The sequence below is a fragment of the Convolutriloba macropyga genome, chromosome 2, assembly GCF_964194025.1.
Source record: "Convolutriloba macropyga chromosome 2, txConMacr16.3, whole genome shotgun sequence".
Taxonomy (NCBI): Eukaryota; Metazoa; Xenacoelomorpha; order Acoela; family Convolutidae; genus Convolutriloba; species Convolutriloba macropyga.
The window spans coordinates 29,919,636-29,940,081 of record NC_134469.1 but is presented as its reverse complement, the minus strand read 5'-3'; the positions used below and the strand labels follow the sequence as shown (position 1 = coordinate 29,940,081).

General features: G+C 36.3%; 1 protein-coding gene across 1 annotated transcript in view; it reads right to left on the bottom strand.

Moving 5' to 3' along the window:
* LOC142358604 (protein FAM76A-like) overlaps positions 1 to 20,446 on the bottom strand; it is a 606,005-nt gene that overhangs the window by 327,340 nt on the left and 258,219 nt on the right. The gene's annotated exons all lie outside the window — the stretch shown is intronic.

The window sequence follows — 20,446 nt, the reverse complement described above, 5'->3', positions numbered from 1 at the left end:
ATTTTCAATCCAGCGTCTTTAAGTCGTCCAAGTACGAGATCTAGACAATTGAGATGCTCCTCAAAGGATCTACCGAAAATGATTATGTCATCCAGGTATACTAAAGCCACTTCATAGGAGAGTCCCGCCATGATCAATTCCATTAAATTTTGGAAAGCTCCTGGCGCTGACGCCAAACCAATGGGTAGTCTCTTCCACTCGTAGAGTCCCATTGGAGTTACAAAAACTGTCACGTTCTGCGACTCTTCATGCAGCGCCATTTGAAAATATTCTGATGTCAAATCGATATTGGAAATGTAACAATTTCCGTCTAGAGAGTCAATAACGTCATTTATTCTTGGTAGCGGCCAACTGGTTTTCTCGATTTGTTTGTTCAAGCCTCTGTAATCTACAACTAGTCTGTAGCTGCCATCTTTCTTTTTCACCAATATTGATGGTGCTGCCCAATACGAATGGGTTGGGTCAATTAATTTTGCATCCTCTAGATCGTCGAAAATTTTTTTCATTGCTTTTCTTTTATCAAAGCTCATACTGCAATAAGTTCTTCTGAACGAATCTGCATCTTTGTTGAGTATAGTTTGGTGTTTAAATTTGTCACAATATCCTAAGTCATTCGAGTTTCGGGAGAAAACTTGTTGATGTCTCATGAACAATTCCCGTACTTTCTCTTTCTTCTGGTTATTATAGATTAGAACCTTCCAAATTTGCCTGTTGTCCCATTAGAAAAATTTCCAATGTTTTTGGCTTATTTTGATTTGTGAAAATTTCATTCACAACTAAGTTCTGTTTGTTTTCAAAATAAGTTCCTACTTTAGTGCTTTTATACAATGTCACTGGTGCGTCCGTTAGATTTCAGACTTTTTTCAAACTAGAACCATCTTTCATTGATATCATACAGGCAGCTAAAAGCAAACCAGTCTTTAGTTCAAAATCTTCAATAGCTTCAACTAATCCTTCCACTCCTCGAAATTCCTCGAAATGTTTCCTTCCTGTCCACAGGTTCTGCACTTGAAACCCTGCCTGTCGTTCCTCCTAGACGGTTCATCTCTTCCGGAAGATCTGTCTCGGTGACTAGGTCCTGGTGTTGGCAATCGCCGCCGATCGTTGAACCCACGATCTTGTTGCTGTACTCTATCACGTCTGTCGTCACCCCACCGTCCCCGGGAACTGCTTCGCTCCCTAGATTGATTTCGACGGTTCTCTAGCTGTTTGTCATCTACTGATAATTGATTCACAAGCCTGGTGAGGGCCTCCACTAAATCTTTCGTTTCATCCCGTCTAATTACAGCAACTATTGGTGTTTGCTCTTCCTCTTCTGTTCTTGTTAAAGCTTCTAGATGCAATGCTCGTTCCAAAACTGTTTCAATTTTCATATCCTTGTCGCCGATTTGCTTTCTGAGATCTAACCTCACCTGACTATGGTTGATTGCTTCTAGAAATCCTCTCAGAACGAGATGGTCTCTAATGTCTTGCGACTCCGTTGGGTAAGCTTTCAAAGCCAACTGCTTTAAATCTCCCAGAAAATTTGTCAGTTTTTCTCCTGGTTGATGTACGCGGCGAGCTAGCGGTCCCCGAAAAACGACCAGTTTTTCGCTGTAGTGCTCGCTAAAAGCTTTAACGCATTCATCATAACTTTTTCGTGTAGCTTGCGGTAGAGTGCGATAGAAATCTATGGCAGATTTTTGTAGCCTAAGTGCAAAGTAATGCGGCCGTTCATCAACTTCGCGAGCCGGATCTTTTGTAGTTCCGCTAATAGCTCAAAATGCGTCACGTAGCTTTCCAAGTAGTTGGAACCGGTAAACGCTTCCGGTAATAGCATTCTAGAGGTCGATCCCGTTGCCATTTTACTGTTCCTCTACTTGTATCGTGCCCTTTTAAAACTTTGTTTAGTTGTTGAAAATAATAGTTTCTATAAAATAATTACCAAATAGATCGTCACTGGTAGGTGTTTTCTAATTTTATCTTTGAATTTCTATAACACTCCCTTTATTTTAATGTTTAAAAATATTTGTTTATAAAGCCTAACGCTTCTTTCAATAAGGTATTTCCTTTTTACTTATTTTTTTTCTTAATTTTTAACGAAATTTTAATTTAAAGTCTTATATATGACTGTCCCACCTAAAATCTCTTTATTATTTTAATATGATACTAGCTGAATTCCAATTTTTTCTGTTTTTTTGTTGTTTTTAATATATATTTTTTTTCTAATTACGATAAGGATGATATTAGTTGCTTTAATTTTCTTTTACTTTCTCCTGCTTATTGTTACCTGATCAACTATTTTTTTTGGCTTTTTTGTTTTTTTCTATCTAATGGTAGTTTCAGAAAAAGTCAGTATATAACTTTAAAAGTACAAAACAACGCAATTGCTTCATTTGTTTTTACAACGCAAATATTCTGCAGTTTTTTTTTGTTCCCATGATTATGCTGCTCGTTATCTACAAGTCAATTTCGCAACTAAGATCAAATTATAAAAATTTTCCTAGACTAACAAGACTAACGCAGTAGCGATGAGTTTCGATTACCAACGAAAACTAGAGAAAACTCTTTATTTGTACTCACTTGGTATGATGCGGTCTTTCCACACAAGCAATTTTCTTTCCTCACCCAAGGGTAAAAGTTAGCCCCACGCAAGTAAAATCTCACTTGCGACTGATTCCGTTGTGACTTCTGCAACTGACTCCCACAAATTTTTGTGGAAATTGGTAGAACTGGTGATTTGTTATCCCAAATCTTGTGTTTTCTCGAGATTAATTCGATTCTCGGTTTCTCGGAGTAAAAGTGCTTTTTATTTGCGTCTTCCTACCGACAATTTTGTTTAAGTTTTCAAAAAATTAACTATTTTTCTTAAGATCTCTGTGGCCAGTGTAATATCCGTGCACTGTGTACGGTTACGAGTTGGGTTGGGGGTTTTTCTAAAGCACTTTGAGACCTCGGGTTTTCTGATAAAAATCTTCTAGGTCTAAGACTTTAATTAATTATGAAGCTGTACATATTCAAACTGTTCAATTTAGAGTTAGAATTATTGGTCGAAAATACAATAAGTATCAAAGGATGAGAAGGTGTAAAGCTAATAAGAGAAAGGCAGCTCAATTATATGAGGTTTATAGTTGAATATGCTCTTTGGTTTTGGTCCTATCAATGGTTGAATAATCTTAGGTTATTTTTACCCATTTTCTTTAATCTCTTTGGGATTTTCTCATAGTTATTTTCTACCGCACGGGTCACTGTTAGTTACACTAACAGATAACAGGTTTACCTGCCTGACGAATCCCGTCAAGAACAAACATTCCTTGACGTCTCCCGTCAAGATGTCATTCTGTGATGATTCCCACCATTATTTATGATGCTTTCTTTACATTGTTAAAATCCGGTTTACTCTTAGTAACCATCTCTTTTTGTTCTCCCATTTACTGTAAAAATTGCGAATTGTGCGTTCACTATGTATTTTATGAGCATGTCATACATTAAGTTCTATGGTTTACTACAAAACGAAGGATGGCTGTTTAAGCCGTTTAATGCCCTCCGGACTTTACCTGTTCATTTAGTTTTTGAGGACAAAAAATTATAAACCTGAGACAAATCGGTCAAGCAAAAAATTTTTTTCATAAATAATAAAATTAATAATCTAAATGATGCTCCATATAATATATTTATCAGCTTTTATTCTTCCAATCATTCAAATTGTGTCCCCATACATCAGTCGCCCAATTAAGCACTTCTGTATATAAGGTATATATTTCTCTCACTACGGTAAACATATGTTTGCTTGTTATTTTATCCGCATTCTTGAATTCCTCACTAGTTAATTAAACATATTTTCACAATACTAACAGCTTTCGTTATTCATATCCCACCCACGAATGTCCGAGCAGTCACCCTGCTCAAAACGTTCAAATCAACTTAGAGGCAGAGGGGTTTGGTGTTACTCATGTGCCACTTATCAGCACGTTAAATGTAGCGGAACCAGCGCTCGGCGAGAACATGAAAACTTTTGCATCGTAAGCTGCGAAGCGAAAACAACTCTAATCTCCTCCGAGGCAAAAACCCTAAGTCATACGGCGGTTGACAGCCAGACGTCCCAGCCATCTTCTAGGGAAGCCTGTTTTGATCCCAGCAGCTAATGGTTTAACCTCGATTAAGGCAAAAAAGAGCTCATGAAGGACATAAACAAGCAAGATGTTAATTGGAAAGCAATCATTTTTACTGCAACGAAAGAATTGTCAATTTAAAATAAATTGATTTAGAAAACGATGCTTTTCGAAAATTGCGTTCATCATCAGGTTTACTTCAAATTTATGTAACAATCAAATAAAATATTCGAAAATCATATAAACGTTCCATTGACTCTATCTATTGAATTCGACGAAATAAGTTTAAATAACAACGAATTTTTGAAATTATTTAGAGGTAAGATCGCCTTTACAACATTCTTTTTACGTTTATTACAACAAAAATATTACAATCCTTATACCAGAGTTATTGAAATTCCCGGTTACTTTGTTTTCAGTGCATGAAAAGGAGTTTTTTCTTTCGTTACTGTCTGTTGTTCTCCCTTATTTGATGTGGTTGATAAAATTTCGAATTAACATGTACCAGAATAACTTTCAAATTTCAGAAGTCAAAATTGTTTGCATGTTATTTAATAATCGAATGTCGATTGCCGCCCCCACAAATCGTCGCGCGCATTTAGTAGCGGTTTCAGCTTTTCGATATAGATCGTTTTTTATTGTCATTAGTTTTTCAACCCTGCGACATGCATCGAAAATCTCAATTGTATGCAATGTACCTCAACATTCAACGAGGTTTTCCACAAGGGAATCTTTCTTTTAATGCTCTGAGTTTCTAGTGGTAACGTGTCGACTGGTTTGGCCAACATAGACGAAACTGCATTCAATATGTCTAACTTTTTATACCACATGCGACTTCAGATTTTTATCAAAATGTGATTTCAGAGTGCTCAATTAAGTTTACAATTTCCTCGTTGTGGAATTGATTTGAATATCATACATTATTTCAGTCCACTCGCAACATTTTGAGTGATGCTTCCTCTGTATTGAACAAAAACATCGCTTTAAGCTCCCTTTTGTTGAGACTGTTAATTTTTTTAGACGTTCTTCATTTTGCTGTAACCTTTTCTTTTTTGGTTCTTTGACCCAACGTCTCATTAACAATACTGGAAAACCAATCAGTTGGCTTCTGAGTTTCAGTCCAGGTCTCCTGATTTTCCTTCTGAGCTACGTAAAAGAATTTTATAGTCCATGTCAGTGCATGAAACCAGCTTTCTTGGCACTCAATTCCTTTAACTCGGAAAGTAGCGCTTCGGTTGCAATCATTGCACATCGAATTCACGTCAGGATTTTTGTTCTCCCTTCTCTCATTTGTTTTCTACAAGGGTTTTTCAAAAAACTTCATCCACAATTCTGCCAAAAGACCAACAACAAAGCTCCCATGGATAAAGCAATCTTTTGAGTGTACCACATCTTAATAAACTTAAAACGAACCCTCGATACGGCTAGTCCAAAAAAACTCTTTATAGCTGACCACGGAATCTCCGAATCATCGTCACTGGAGTACAGTTCTTTAGGTGCAATTCCAATTGCTCCTTATGCGGTACATAGGTGTACTAGCTCATCGTTCTCAAAATCGGTAGCCTCTGAAGTGGCTCTGGCATCTTTCCAGTCAATCTGAACATTTGAACCCGGTAACCTCTGGAAAAGGGGAGACAGAAGCTTATTGCGGTTCTCGTAACTGCTATCAAGTACAGACAGAACAGGCCGAAGCGGAGTTTTTTGTGTGTTTTAGCAAGAGCATATAGCTTGGCTGATTGCAATCCAATTGTCCTGAGCCTTAGATAATTCGTTTCACTTATTTTTTGCTGTTTCAGTTCTGATGCAAACTGTAGTTTATCAGTTTTTCAATTTTTATTGTTATATCGTTACTTTATTGATTTGGAACCTCAAACTGACCGGCACTAAGGGTTTCATTTAGTTTATCCAACTTTGTTGTCTCTTTCATCACAAAAAACTACACCCTTTATCAGATGGAAGAGCTAGTAGTTTTCGATTGTTCAAAAAATCTTCATTTTTTTACTATTCTTTCTATTGGTTTATCAAGTACATTTTTGGCGTATCGTTTCGCCGACAACTCTTTTTTACATAACCTTTCACAATCAGTTTTTCTCCCTCATGAACTAATCTGTCTACGTCAGCAAGGAAATGCACTCCATTAAATTTTTCTCTGATTGGATGCTTTGGAACTATCGATAAGAAGTGCACGACAAATTTTGTAAGTTCCAAACCATCCATTCTAAGAACATTATTTTGAAATCCATTCCGCAAAGACCTGTCCTGACTCTCATACAGCATTTCCAACTTGTCGTTAAGTCTCCTACCGACCCATTCGGAATGACACGTCATATTTGCTAAGGTTTCACACAACTGATTTTAAAACTTTTTTCACACCTTTCCAAAGAAAACTCCTCAAGTTATTCACCAAACAATCTATGCTCTTGTTCCGCTCGACATATTTCCTTCTTTAACAGTTTAAGTTGAAAACTGTGCGCCGCTTATTCTGAAAAACCTTCATGAAAATTCAAATTTTCCAAAAATCTGGAATGATATAACTTTTATTTGAAGTTTTCAAAAATCTATTTGATGTAACTTTTTATTTGTTTTTTTTCGAAGAATTGACTTAATTTAGGTATTGTTTTATGCAGTTGTTATGCCTGAGAATGATTTGTGGTTGTGGTAGAATTTTGCATATCACGAAAGCACGCTCAAGGACAAGGACAATAAAACCCTATTGTTCAGGAGCTACATTCACGTTTTGTGCTCTTTATACCAGTGTTACCTTTGCTCTCGCTTTCTTCTGTCGTTTCCCGAGTTTTTTCTTTTTTCCTTTTATGAAGAGTGCTTTCAGGTGGCGCAAAACAATTTCCAGTAACTTGATCTCAGGTGCCGATTCCTTGTGGAACACATTGTAATCTTCCAGCTCTGATCTCTAATTTCGCCCTGATACCAGGTATTTTTCATAATCAGATCCAATGTCCCAGTGCTCAACAACAATTTGAAAATGTCAGGGGTTCCAGTGCACTGGCAGTATACAAGCGCTTTAAATTTGTTCTTAGTGGTTGTCAAGTAGATTATCAGCTCCTCTACATCACTTGTTCGATAGATATTCGAGTTGTGGCTTGAGATGCTGTTGTTGATTAGATCATGCCACACAACCATGTCCGCCTGGGTGCTCAATCGGCTCTTGAACAGAAGATTCTGTACGTATTTAGCCGATTTTTTTGTGTTGGGGTTAAAAGAAAATCCACCGACTGTTTTTATCTTTGTCAGAAGGTCCTTCCTTTCACTATATTGAACACACTTTACCGCGTGACGGAGTGAGCTGGCGAATTATATGAAACATTCTTCATGTATTATTTTAGGAAATTTTTTTGGCCCGTTAAAAATCGAATTGAAAATGATTAAAGCTGCAGAGAAGAAGAAATTGTCAATTAAAAGTTAAATTGATTTAAAAAAACGAGCGTTTTCGAAAATTGCGTTCATCGTCAACTTTAATTAAAATTGATTTTACGATCGATTAACTTTTTATACAAAGTATGTAAAATTGTCATTGACTCTACCTTTTGATTTCTACAAATTGAATTAAAATAACAACAAATTTTTGAAAAATTTTACAGTTAAAATCACATTTACAACATTTGATATACATTCATTACCCCAAACACAAAAAGAGAATTCAGTCTTTTTCCCGAGTGTTTTGAATTCACGGTTATTTCGTTTTCAATTCCTGAAAAGGGGTTTTTGCTTTCAGTCCTATTTGTTGTTATCTTTTATTTGTTGGGGTTGACAAGATCTCAAATTAACATGTGTTCAAGGAGCACGATTAAGTTTCAAATTTCCTTTTTTCTCATTTGAAATAATAATTCAATGTCAATTCCCGCTGCGGTTGTTTCACGCTGCCACGAAACAAGACAGATTTTAAATCCACCGATACCTTGAATGAAATCATGCTTGCCACTTTGAATAATTCTAGCGCGACAACGGCAGTGTACTGCGCACGGGTACTGACTCATATCATTATCGCAGGAGCAAGAACAGAAGATGACGCCCCAAATAACAAAAACTTTGAATGACGGTTAGACCAATGAAGAAAGTGGGTAAAAGATACCCAATTTCTTGAAGCAAAGGCTATCCAGGAACGTATGAGTAGAACTAAAGCAAAATGAAAAAATGATGAACGCAAAGAATTTGATAAAAACATGTCAATCAGAAAAATTTCCCATGCAACTTGAATTCTTAATTAGGAAGCGAAGGTGGTGTCTTTTCTTTAACCGACAAATTTGAAAAAAAAGTCCTTGATGTCTTACTCGCTAAACAACAGGAACCACGCAAAGCAAACTTGAATCAACTAGTGGGCAATCAACATCCAAAAAAGTTTATCATAGCATCTTTCTGTTATTGAAATTTCAATGCCTCAAAGGATAGTAAAACTGCTACGAAGACATATGGAATCCATGGACCTTCCGGCCTTGATGCCAACAAATGGCAAAGGTTTTTAACATCTAATGCGTCCTTGACTGATTTATGCGAAAAGGATTGCTAAACTAGCAATACGCATAGCAACGTCTCATTTGATTTTACTTCTTCCGTAAAATTTACGTCAGTTGATATCTCTTGAAAAACGCTCTGGTGTACGACCAATAGGAAATGGGCACGTTCGAAGGCAACTTAGTGCGAGAACTATCGTCAAGTTTGTTAAAATCAACCTTAAGATATTAGCCGGTGATCAACAAATATTTATGGGTCAAAAAGGAGGAAATGAACATGTCATAAATTTGTTGGGAGCTGCTTTGAAAAACACACATTTAGAAGCGGTCCTGCTTATTGACATAAAAACAGCTTTCCATAGTCTCGACTGTGATCCTGCTTTCAAAAAATCATGAAACTATGCTCTTCTTTTCATCATTCTGTGATACGGAAATTTTGTGTTACGCTATAAAAAATTATTTAGGTTATTCGTCCCCTAGGTGCCCATAAAATTATTTATAATTATATCTTCCCCGCTAATGGACTCTTTGATCATATCACAACATTTTTCCAGCTGTCTGTAAAAATTATTAGTTCATATGTTCTAACCTGATTATTCAGCAGATAATCACTCTTCAATTTTGCTTCTTTGTGATAAGTCGCCCAGATCCACCCTGCTAAGCAATTCAGTTTTCATTACATCAAGAACATCAATAATACACAAAATAACTTCAATCTTGAATTCTCACCGCGTTTCCACTTGCCAGAAAATTACTACTTTCGCACTGCGAAATCATAGTTTATTTTCAGAATTCATCACACACTCCATATGTAATTCAAACCGTGAATCATCGTTTTTGTGTATTAACAAACAAACAAACAATACTCCATCAGGAAGTAAAACCCATGGTGACCCCCTTGTGATGTCGGTATATGGAATTGCCATTATTCTCTTAATTGAACCTCTTGACGATTGTTTCACTGTTCGAAATTTGTAATCGGAAGATGGTAAGCTGCTAACATTCTTGATCAGCTGAAAAAATTTTTTGACCCTTTGCAAAAAATGGTTCAATTTTTGGTTATCATCTTGCCAATTGCCATATTATTACCAATGAACGTCTTTCTGAAAATGCACAACTGGTTTTTGTTCATGACAAAGTGGAAAAAGTTGACGGTTGTAGAGTACTTGGTAGTGTAATAGTTTCCGACAATGGAGGAATAAAATTGGCAGGAAGATCACTAAAACAGCAGAATTCGTTGTTGAAAAAACCGGTGTTCATGTCAATGTTTCAGCTCAAGATGTTTATAATTCGTTTATATAATATGTTTATCATAAATTGACCTTCTTAGCTTGTACAACAGCTTTTATTGACGACCTGATAAAATAACGTGAGAAACCAATCAACGAGGAGCCATTAACAAAAGATTTTGTCCAAGATCACAAAACCGGAATACGTTTTTTGTTGCCGATACGGGAGGGTGGCTTGAATATCATTATATCTGAAGATTGTTGTGGGAAGTACGAACGGTCCATTCAACTGTCAAGCACCTTATCCCTACCTCTGCCCGAAGCCGAACATAAACAACAACGAACACTTCATGAAAACAAAAGGAGAAATAGTTTGATATCAAGCGAAAAAGACGAGAGTTAATAGCGAATTGAATATGAACGAAATTCGCTCACTTAAATTAGCTAGTGAAAAGGAGGCATCAAGCTGGTTGAACGCTATGCCATTGAAACGATATCAATTGACTTAACAAAAAGCAAGTTTCGTCATAAGTTTCACTTTTTATTTAAGTCTCAGACCACAATTTAAACCTAATTATTCTAATATTTAATTTAATTTTCTCCATTTATTCTCATGCGCTATTTTCACGTCAGAACTCTCTCCAGGTTTGAAGTTCAGCGAGCTTCCAATATTATTACTTCTCACATACTTGTTAGTTCAAACATATGGTCAAAGGTCCCGTAAAATCAATACCACTTGTGCTGTCTCAGACTTGCAAAACATTAAATTTTCTTACATGGGAACAAAAACGTATCAAATTTGAACTATCTTCTTCTACATTTACCTCAGTATTCCATCAGATTAGACACTTTTGCTTTTCAGTCCAACGTGGTGAAAACCAGTCAATGAGGAGCTATTAACTAATCTATTTAAGAATTCCTCCTACAAAAAAGCCGGAGTACCTTTTTTGCTGCATATGCGGGAGGGTGACCAAAAAATGCTTAATTCTGAAGACCGTTTTAGAAAATACAAACAATTATTTCAACCGTGAAGTAAAATTATAAACTTTCCAATGAAAAATATCCAATTAAATCTGTATTTTATCAAATGCGTATATACAAACAACGCACAACTAAAGTAAATGTCTCTTTGAAACTCAATTCGGAAGACGTCCTGATACTCCTTCGAGCAACATAGGTACCACTCTTCAAAGTTCAAACATAAAAACCCCAAAAATTTTGCAACATCTTTTAGATGAAGAAACAGTTCCCGCAGAAGACTACATGGATGAAAAAGGATAGATTGACCTCAAAAAGAGCGATGATAAGATTGAGCTAGCAATCAAAGGAGCTCAGATAGTTGCAGGGTAAAGGATGCCGGAGATGGGGAGTTTCGATTCATTATCCACTCCAAAATGATCAATCCAATTCCGCGCAGCAAAACTCACTGCAAGTGAAACTGGCTGGAAAGCTGCCTGCTAATAAACACTAGAAGAAAAATCTTGACGGCTTGTATGAGGTTTTAGCACCCGGATCAGCAGTAGAAAAGGTCTCCCCCACTACCACTAAAGTTAAAGAGCCTGTCAAACAACTTGTTCGTGTGAAGAACAGAGACCTCGCAAAATTAGGCTCCAGCAAAGAAAGCTCAATTCCGTTGTGGGAATACACCTATCAAATCGTTCTGCCACATGAAAAGAACACCGAAAAAAAGTTAGCTAAGCATATCAAGGAACTTAAAAAATTAGATTCGGGAGAAAAAAAAATTCGCCGATGAGGACCAGAGGCAGCTACCGTAGCTTCATCAGCAAACTCAAATGAACAACGAGGAATTGTGGCGCGGAAACCAACAGAACCAGAATTCAATAAAATCTCAAAAAAAGAAGACACCAATCAAAGCTCTACAGTTCTCACACCAGCACAGTCGTCCCCTGTAGAATTTTTGGGACAGGAAACTACGTGGAAAGTGACTTCTTCAACGACACGCCGTAATTTCCTTAAATTGTTTGAAAAGATTTGAAAAACTCGAAACACCATCCATAAAAAGACCAGGTAAATCACAGCTAATTTAATGCAAAATGCTGGACCTATTTCAATTTTGCGTCACTCGTCTACATCGAAAACAGCAATTGTTGAAGATTAGATTGCAATTTCACCGCAAATCCAAACTCCAACTCCAAATTGCTTAATTGCGTCGCAGACACAAAACAATGAATTGACATTTATTTGCTCAGCAAAAACTTAGTTTGTCTTCAAAAGTCATCGCCCATTCCATATGTAACACATATCGTAAATCATTAAAGTTGTTTTTCAACAAACAAACAATTTTCTCTCAGAATGGTACAGCCCAAAGTGACCCCTTTTCGATGTCGATACATAGAATTGTCATTATTCTGTTAATTGAAACTGTTGACGATTGCTTCACTGTTCGAAAAAACCATAAGGATAGTGATAATGCTGTCGGCTATCTGGAAGATCTGCTTTTTGACTCATTGCAATTTTTGATTTTTCACTAGACAATCCCTCTTTTCTTTTGCTACTTCCTGATAAGTCGCGCAATGAAATCCTGCTAAGCAATTAAGTTTTCAAAAAATCAAGAACAACAAAACTATTGAAAACAATTTTAGTCTTGAATTCAAATCGAGTTTCCGCTTTCCAGAAACTTAGTACTTTCGCAGTGCAAAAACACAGTTCTTTTTAAATAGGCAGCAATTAAACCAGCCAGCGAGCAGTGCACCATTCAAGAAAATCACCTCATGACATAGGAACTTTTGTAAAAAAAAAAGGATGTAGAACCCTCATTAAGCTAAGAAAGATTGAAAAATCATTCAAAAATGGCAATTTTGGCTATATTATTATTTGAAATTAACGTATTATTACAACCATCAGCCACAACAGTTACCACCGGAACCCATATACAAGGGGAAAAAGAACACAAAATTGCTCAAGCAGAACAAACTTCAACGCTTCTTTCGTAATGCGCAATTGAAATGGTATGGAGAAAAATTGTGCTACACTAACAACTCAAAGAATCCTATGCGGAGACAAGCCGTGGAGTATCTCTGACCAAAAAGCCGCCTCACCTTCACTTTGAGTCTGAAGAATGGAAAGGAGCCAAATGTTTTCAAAGTTAAAACTTTAGAGGTAACATAAATGCAAAGAAGACAAAAGGTTTATGGACTGCCATGGATACTGCTTTACCAAACCGAGAACCATCACTTTTGATGGTTATCAGTTCTTGATGATGAAATATCAAAAAGTGAACCCGTGGTATTTTTCGTAATTTTAAAGCACTACTTGCAGATAACTTTGGAGATAAGGAGGACTCTTTGATTACAGACGTAATAAATGCCGAAATGTCAGATGAATAAAATCAACGACAAGTTCATAAAGAAAACCTGGAACCACAAAAAGCTTTGAAATTGGCGTCTAATTATAAATGGGATTGAAGCGGCAAATCATAATGTTTTCCTCAACCATTCAAATTCAAAGTGGAATCAATGCTATTTTGTGACTCGTACTTGCGCAGCGAATACACGGAACATTAACGACCTGTCAACCAACAATCGTCAGCTGAATCTGACATGCCGAAGCTGAAGCCTAAACTGGAACTAAGAACACAAAAACGCCCAGGGAAAGAACTGTCTCAATCGTGGAATATAGAACAATTTGGCAAAAATATGAAGACGACCGAAAACCCAAATCATGAAATCAATTAAACGAATTGATAATGTGTTGTCAAAAATTTTTGTCAAGGATGAGCGCAAAACTCTATTAGTAAGAGATGTGTTTCATTTGATGGGATTCTCAATTTAACAAACTGATGTAAATACGATGGATGTTCCTAAACACGAGTGTCCGCTCAAAATACAAATCCACGAAAACTTTGACAAATTGATTATTCGTGTCGGCAAGTCAAACAATTTCATAGTTCGAACAAAATTTCACAAACATTTTGCTCCTACTCATCAGAAGGGACGAAGAGTACCAGTTAACTAAAAGTAAACACCGAAAATCAGAAACTAATTCAGCTTCAGAGACTTCAAAACTTTAAACAAATATATAGACAAGAATAAACATCAAATTCCGAATATTGACAATTTAGTAGACTACACCACACAAAATTCAATTGAATCATCTCATATGCATTGATTCATCTCATACAGCATTGATTCATTTCGTACAACAAACTATTCTTTTTTGAATACGCGTACAGTCAACTAAATTTACACCCAGATAAGGATTTGCACCCCATTATAATTTTAATTTTGTCAGCCGTGATTCGACCGGCACGTACAGATTTAATTCCTGTTTTTTAGTGTAAACAGACGGGAATTACATGAGTTAGTGTGGTCTGTAAAATACTACAAATACGAATTTTTCGGAAAACCTAATTTTGTAATCATTTTTTGGAAACTTATTGTTATTACGGATCGTAAATCTCTTTTATCAATCATGAAAAAACATTGTTCAAATGAATCCCACGAAATCAGATTGGCTCTGTGAACTGAACTTTGACCGTTTGACTTTCTTAATGACAATATTCCTGGAGCAAATATGGGACTGGTCAATTATATTTTGCACCAACTGAATGACAAAGCAGCCATGACTAACAAATGTGACAGTGATTTCGTAGTGGCAAATATTTCCCTATTTGGGCCGCAATTGCATATTTATATTCAAACGACCATCATACCTCCTATTCCTGTACCAGTAAACAACTAAATATAGCAGCCACAACTACTAAATCAAAAGCATCTAACTCAATTCACAAGTGATCTAAGCATACCTCACATGTTCACAACAGTGCCCATTCGAAAACGCTTTCTGTCTTCAATCAAGCTTCAACACACTTGCTGAATTCTGACTCTGCGTTTGCCCCGAAAATCCACACTTCAAAAACAACTGGCGTACATACAGTGTGTCCTCAAAGTAGGAATGGTGGCCGTATATGGACCGCCAAATTATTAAAGGTTGCCTTGAATGTCAGCAAGGCATAAAAATAGCCAAGATTTTGAAACCCAAAATACCAGCATCTCAATGGCTACCACAAAGACATTGCAAAGAACCTGATCAAGAAATTTAGAATGATTTTGAAGGTGCAATTACAAAAAAAAGAAGTTGATGAGCATTTTTTTGGCATGTATTAACCGTTACTCTAAAATTAACCGCATCTCCAAAATTAATTTAAAAACTATTGGAGGAATCCCAATGTAATTTTTACAAAATTATGTAAACATTCACTGCATACTACGAACTGTACACATAGATAAGGCCCGTTGTTGAATTGGAAAACAAAAAATTTCATTTGGTACTCAAAATGATATTGCCATTTGCGGGGCACCTGCAAACGACCGTAAAGCTATTGGTTTAGTGGTGCAAACAAAAGAACAAACGCTTAAACGCCAACTTGCGTGTGTCAAATTAAATTAAACAATGATAGAGGCTTCAGTTTAAAAAATGCAATTAAAGCTGTAATTTATCAGATGCGTATATACAAACAACGCACAACTAAAGTCAGTGTCCCTTTGAAGCTCATTCCGGAAGACGTCCTAATAACCCTTTGGGTGACATGATTACTACTCTTAAAAGCTTAAACTTAACATACTCAAAAATTTTGGAACATTATTTAGATAAAGAAACACTTCCTGCAGAAGATTACCTGGTTAAAAAAAATTTGCAAAAAGAGCGAGGATAAAGTTGAGCTAGCAATAAATCGACCTCAAAAAGATGCTGGGTAAATGTATCGAGATGCAAGGGATAGGAAATTGCGATTCATTATCCGCCCCTAAAAATCAACCCGATTCCGCGCAGCAAATTCTCACTACAAGTGAAACTGGCTCGAAAGCTACCTGCTAATAAACACCCGGAACACCCGAGGTTTAGCACCCCGATCGGCAGTAGAAAAGGCCTCCATCACTACCACTAAAATTAAAAAGCCTGGCAAGTAAACTGTTCGGCTGAGGTATAGAGACCTCATAAAATTAGGCTCAAACAAAAAACGCTCATTTCTGTTGTGGGAATACGCCCAGAAAATCGTACTGCCACATGAAAAGACTACCGAAAAAAAGCTAGCTAAGCATATCAAGGAACTTAAAAAATTGCATCGGAGAGAACAAAAGTCGGGGACGACGCTCAGAGGCAGCTTCTGCAGCTTAATCGGCAAACTCAAATGAACAATCAGGAACTTCTAAGATAAGCCGTAATTCCCCTAAGTTTTAGGGATTTGAAAATCTCGAAACGCCATCCACAAAAAGACTACGCCGGTAAAGAGCTAATTCAATTCATGATGCTAGATCAATCTGAATTCTGCCTAACTTGTCTAAAATGCCAACATCAATTGTTGAACATTAAACTGCAATAGCGCAGCAAATCCCAATTTCAATTCCGAATAGTTCGATTGCAAATAGTCAAATGTTAATCAGAGTTATTCTGATTAATAATATGAAAGAAGATAGCAAGATTGGGAAGCCGAAAATCAAATTTAAATGCAATGCAATACATTCACAAAAAATTCTTTAAACATTTTTATTTATTTTCTAAGATTGTTAATTATCAGTGAATTTGGTAACTTGCAAATATAAATTTTTAGCTATAATAACCAGCAAATATTTAACTCAATGTGTACAATATTGTCACTTGCTTAGTACTTTGTTATATACTTAAGAAATTGTAAAATTATTGCAATAATAGATTTTGTCGTCAAACGGGAAATGTGATACTGAAATGTTGCATATATTTTAATTAGTTTATTTGTCTTCCCCTCAGTGCTAAAAAATTTAGTGCTACTTACATTTGCCTCGCGAATGCACTTTTTGATCATATCTCAATAATTTTCCCGCTGTCTGTATATATTACTTGTTCATTTGTTCAAGCCTGATTATTCATCAGACAATAACTCTTTTTTCACCTCTTTGTGATAAGTCATGCAATCACTCAATCTAGCTAAGCAATTAATTTTGCATTAGATCAAGAACATCAATACTAGACGGAACAACTTTGAACCTCATTTTGCACAGCGTTTCGACTTTCCAGAATTTTACTATATTCGCACTGCGAGAATATAATTTGTTTTCAAAAGTCATCACACATTCTGTATGTAGTTCATATAGCGAATCATTAAGTTTGGTTTTTAACAAACAAACAATTTTCTCTAAGGAAGATGCAATCCAAGGTGACCCCCTTGCGATGTCGGTAATTGCAATTGTCATTATTCCCTTACTTGAACCTGGTGACTATTGCTTCGCTGTTCAAAAGCTGTATGCGGACGATGGTAACGCTCTACACTCTCTGGATATACTGAAATCATGCAATTAAAATTGTAATATATCAAAAGCTAATATAAAAACAGCGTACAAAAAAACTCAGTGTCCCTTTGAAGCTCATTTTAGGAGACGTCCTAATACTCCTTTTGAGCACCATAATTACTACTCTTCAAATTCAAACTTAACATAATCAAAAATTTTGCAACATAATTTAGATAAAGTAACAGTTCCTGCAGAAGACTACCTGGATGAAAATGGATAGATTGACAACCTCAAAAAGATTGATGGCAAACTTGAGCTAGCAATAAATTGAGCTCAGTTTTCTGCTGGGTAAAAGATGCAGGAGATGGGGAGTTGCGATTCATTATCCACTCCAAAATATTCAATCCAATTCCGCGCAACAAAATCTCATTAACAGTGAAACTGGCTGGAAAACCAACACTCTAAGAAAACTCTTGACGGCTTGTATGAGGTTTTAGTACCCGGACCAGCAGTAAAAAATGTCTCCTCCACTACCTCTAAAGTAAAAGAGCCTGTCAAACAACTTGTTCGTGTGAAGAATAGAGACCTCGCAAAATTAGGCTCCAGCAAAGAACGCGCAATTCTCTTGCCGGAATACGCCCAGCGACGCGTTCTGCCTTATGAAGAGACTACCGAAGGGAAGCTAGCTGAGCATATCAAGGAACTTTTAAAAAATTAGTTTAGGGAGAACAAAATTCACTCACGAAGCTCAGAGTCAGTTTCTGCAGATTGCTTCAAATTTATTAATTAATCTACCAACTAGTTTGAAGAAAATAAGTTACCCCTTTCTGGCATTCATTTCGAACATTTTTTAAAAAACGCAAAACACGCTGTCAACTCTCTTGCGAAACTGAAAACATGCAATTGTAGTTGTAATTAATCAAAAGCTAATATAAAAACAGCGTGCAAAAAAATTCATTGTCCCCTTGAAGCTCAATTTTGGAGACGTCCTAATACCCCTTTGAGCAGCAAAATTACTGCTCTTCAGAGTTCAAACTTAACATACTCAAAAATTTTGCAACATTTTTTAGATAAAGAAACAGTTCCTGTAGAAGATTACCTGGTTAAAGAAGGATGGATTGTTTGTAAAAAGAGCGATGATAAAATTGAGCTAGCAATAAATCGAGCTCAAAAAGATACTGGGTAAATGTATCGAGATGCAAGGGATAGGAAATTGCGATTCATGATCCAACCCAAAAAATCAACCCGATTCCGCGCAGCGAATTCTCACTACAAGTGAAACTGCCTCGAAAACTAACTGCTAATAAACACCCGAAGAAAAATCTTGACGGCTTATATGAGATTTTAGCACCCCGGACCAGCAGTAGAAAATGCCTCCATCACTACCTCTACAATTAAAAAGCCTGGCAAGCAACCTGTTCGGGTGAAGAAAATCGGTAAAAATCGGCTAATTCAATTCATGATGCTAGACCAATCTGAATTCTGCCTAACCCGTCTTCAATGCCAAAGGCTCTGTACATCACATAAGCAAAATTATGCTAAATAATGCATCTCTTTGCAATCCATTTTGAACATTTTTTAAAAACGCAAAAAGTTTCTTTGGCCATACGAACATGCTATTATTTTTGGAAAAATTAAAGAATAAATAGTAGAAACAACAAAAACTGCACATTGTAATCCTAATTTAGAAGCACGCTTTCTTTATGCCTAACGTGCCTGTGATGCCTAACATTGTGATGCCTAACGTGCCTGTTTAGAAGCCGCATTAGAACAGCGAACGGTAGATGGCTGGAAAATAATTGCTTTCGCGTAACGGTCCCTTAAACCAAATGAACAACGGTATAGTGTAAAAAAATTGTACTTACTTGGGGTAGTGTGTTCTGTAAAATACTAAAAGTACTACTTTTTTTGGAAAATCTAATTTTGTAATAATTTTTTTGAAATTTATTGTTGTTACGGATCGTAGATCACTTTTATCAATCATGAAATAACATCGTTCAAATGAATTGTACGAAACCACATTGGCTCTGTGAATTGAGCTTTGACCGTTTGACTTTCTTTATGATAATATTCCTGATGCAAAAATAGGACTGGTCAATAATATTTAGCACCAACCGAATGACAAAGCAGCCATGACTAACAAATGTGACAGTGATTTCGTGGTGGCAAATGTTTCCCGCATTTGCGCCGCAATTGCATATTTATATTCAATCGACCATCATACCTCCTATTCCTGTACCAGTAAACAACTAAATATAGCAGCCAAAACTACTTAATTAAAAGCATCTAAATCCATTCAATTATAATCTAAGCATACCTCACATGTTCACAACAATGCACATTTGAAACCGCTTTCTGTCCTCAATCAAGCTTCAAAACACTTGCTGAATTCTGAGTCTGCATTTGCACTGCAAATTCACGCTTCAAGAAAAACTGGCGTGAATACAGTGTGTCCTTAAAGTAGGAATGGTGGCTGTACGTGCACCGCCAACTTTTTAAACGTTGCCTTAAATGTCTGCAATGCTCAAAATAACCAAGATTTTCAAACCCACAATACCAACATCTAATTGGCAACCACCACATAAACATTGCGAAAAATTTACTGAAGAAATTAAAAATGACTTTGAAGGCTAAATTAAAGAAAAGAAGTTGATATAAATTTTTTGGAATTTATTAGGCGTTACTCTAATTATCCATCTCCAAAATTTTTTGAAAAAATATTAGAGGAATTGCGTTGTAATTTTTTCACAACATTGTGTAAATATTCACGGTGTTTCACGAACTGTACGCATATATAAGGCCGCTGTTTAATCGGAAAAAAGTACGTTATTTTTGTACTCAAAGTATTATTGACATCTGTGAGGAGCCTGCGAACGACCATAAAGCTATTGGTTTAGTGGTACGAATAAAACAAACGGTTAAACAGCAACCATGTGCCAAATGAAATTGAACGAAGATAAAAGCTTCAATGTCAAACTTGCAATTAAAGCTGTCTTTTATCAATTTGTATAAGCACACAACGTACAACTAAAGTCTTTATCCCTTTGAAGCTATTTTCGGAAAACGTCCTAAAACCCCTTTGAGCAAAATAATTACAACTCTTCAAAGTTTTTCATGAAAACGTTCCTTTCAATCATGACATCCAAAGACGCAGTTCTGAATGAAATTTGTGAAGCTGTTATAAGTAACGAGGAAAAGCAATGCCGCTCCATCAGTCCAAGCCCACATAGCTTCTGGAGGGATGTCTGAGTGTCGGCCATTGCGTGGCAGTACGTTTGCAGTGAGGCAGTTATTGAGGCTCCTCAATTGTATTCACTGTTGCTCTAAATATCCATCCCTAAAATTATTTGCGAAAATTATTGGAGGAATTGCAATATAAATTTTTACAAAATTAAGTAAAAATTCACTGTGTACCACGATCTGTACGCACAGAT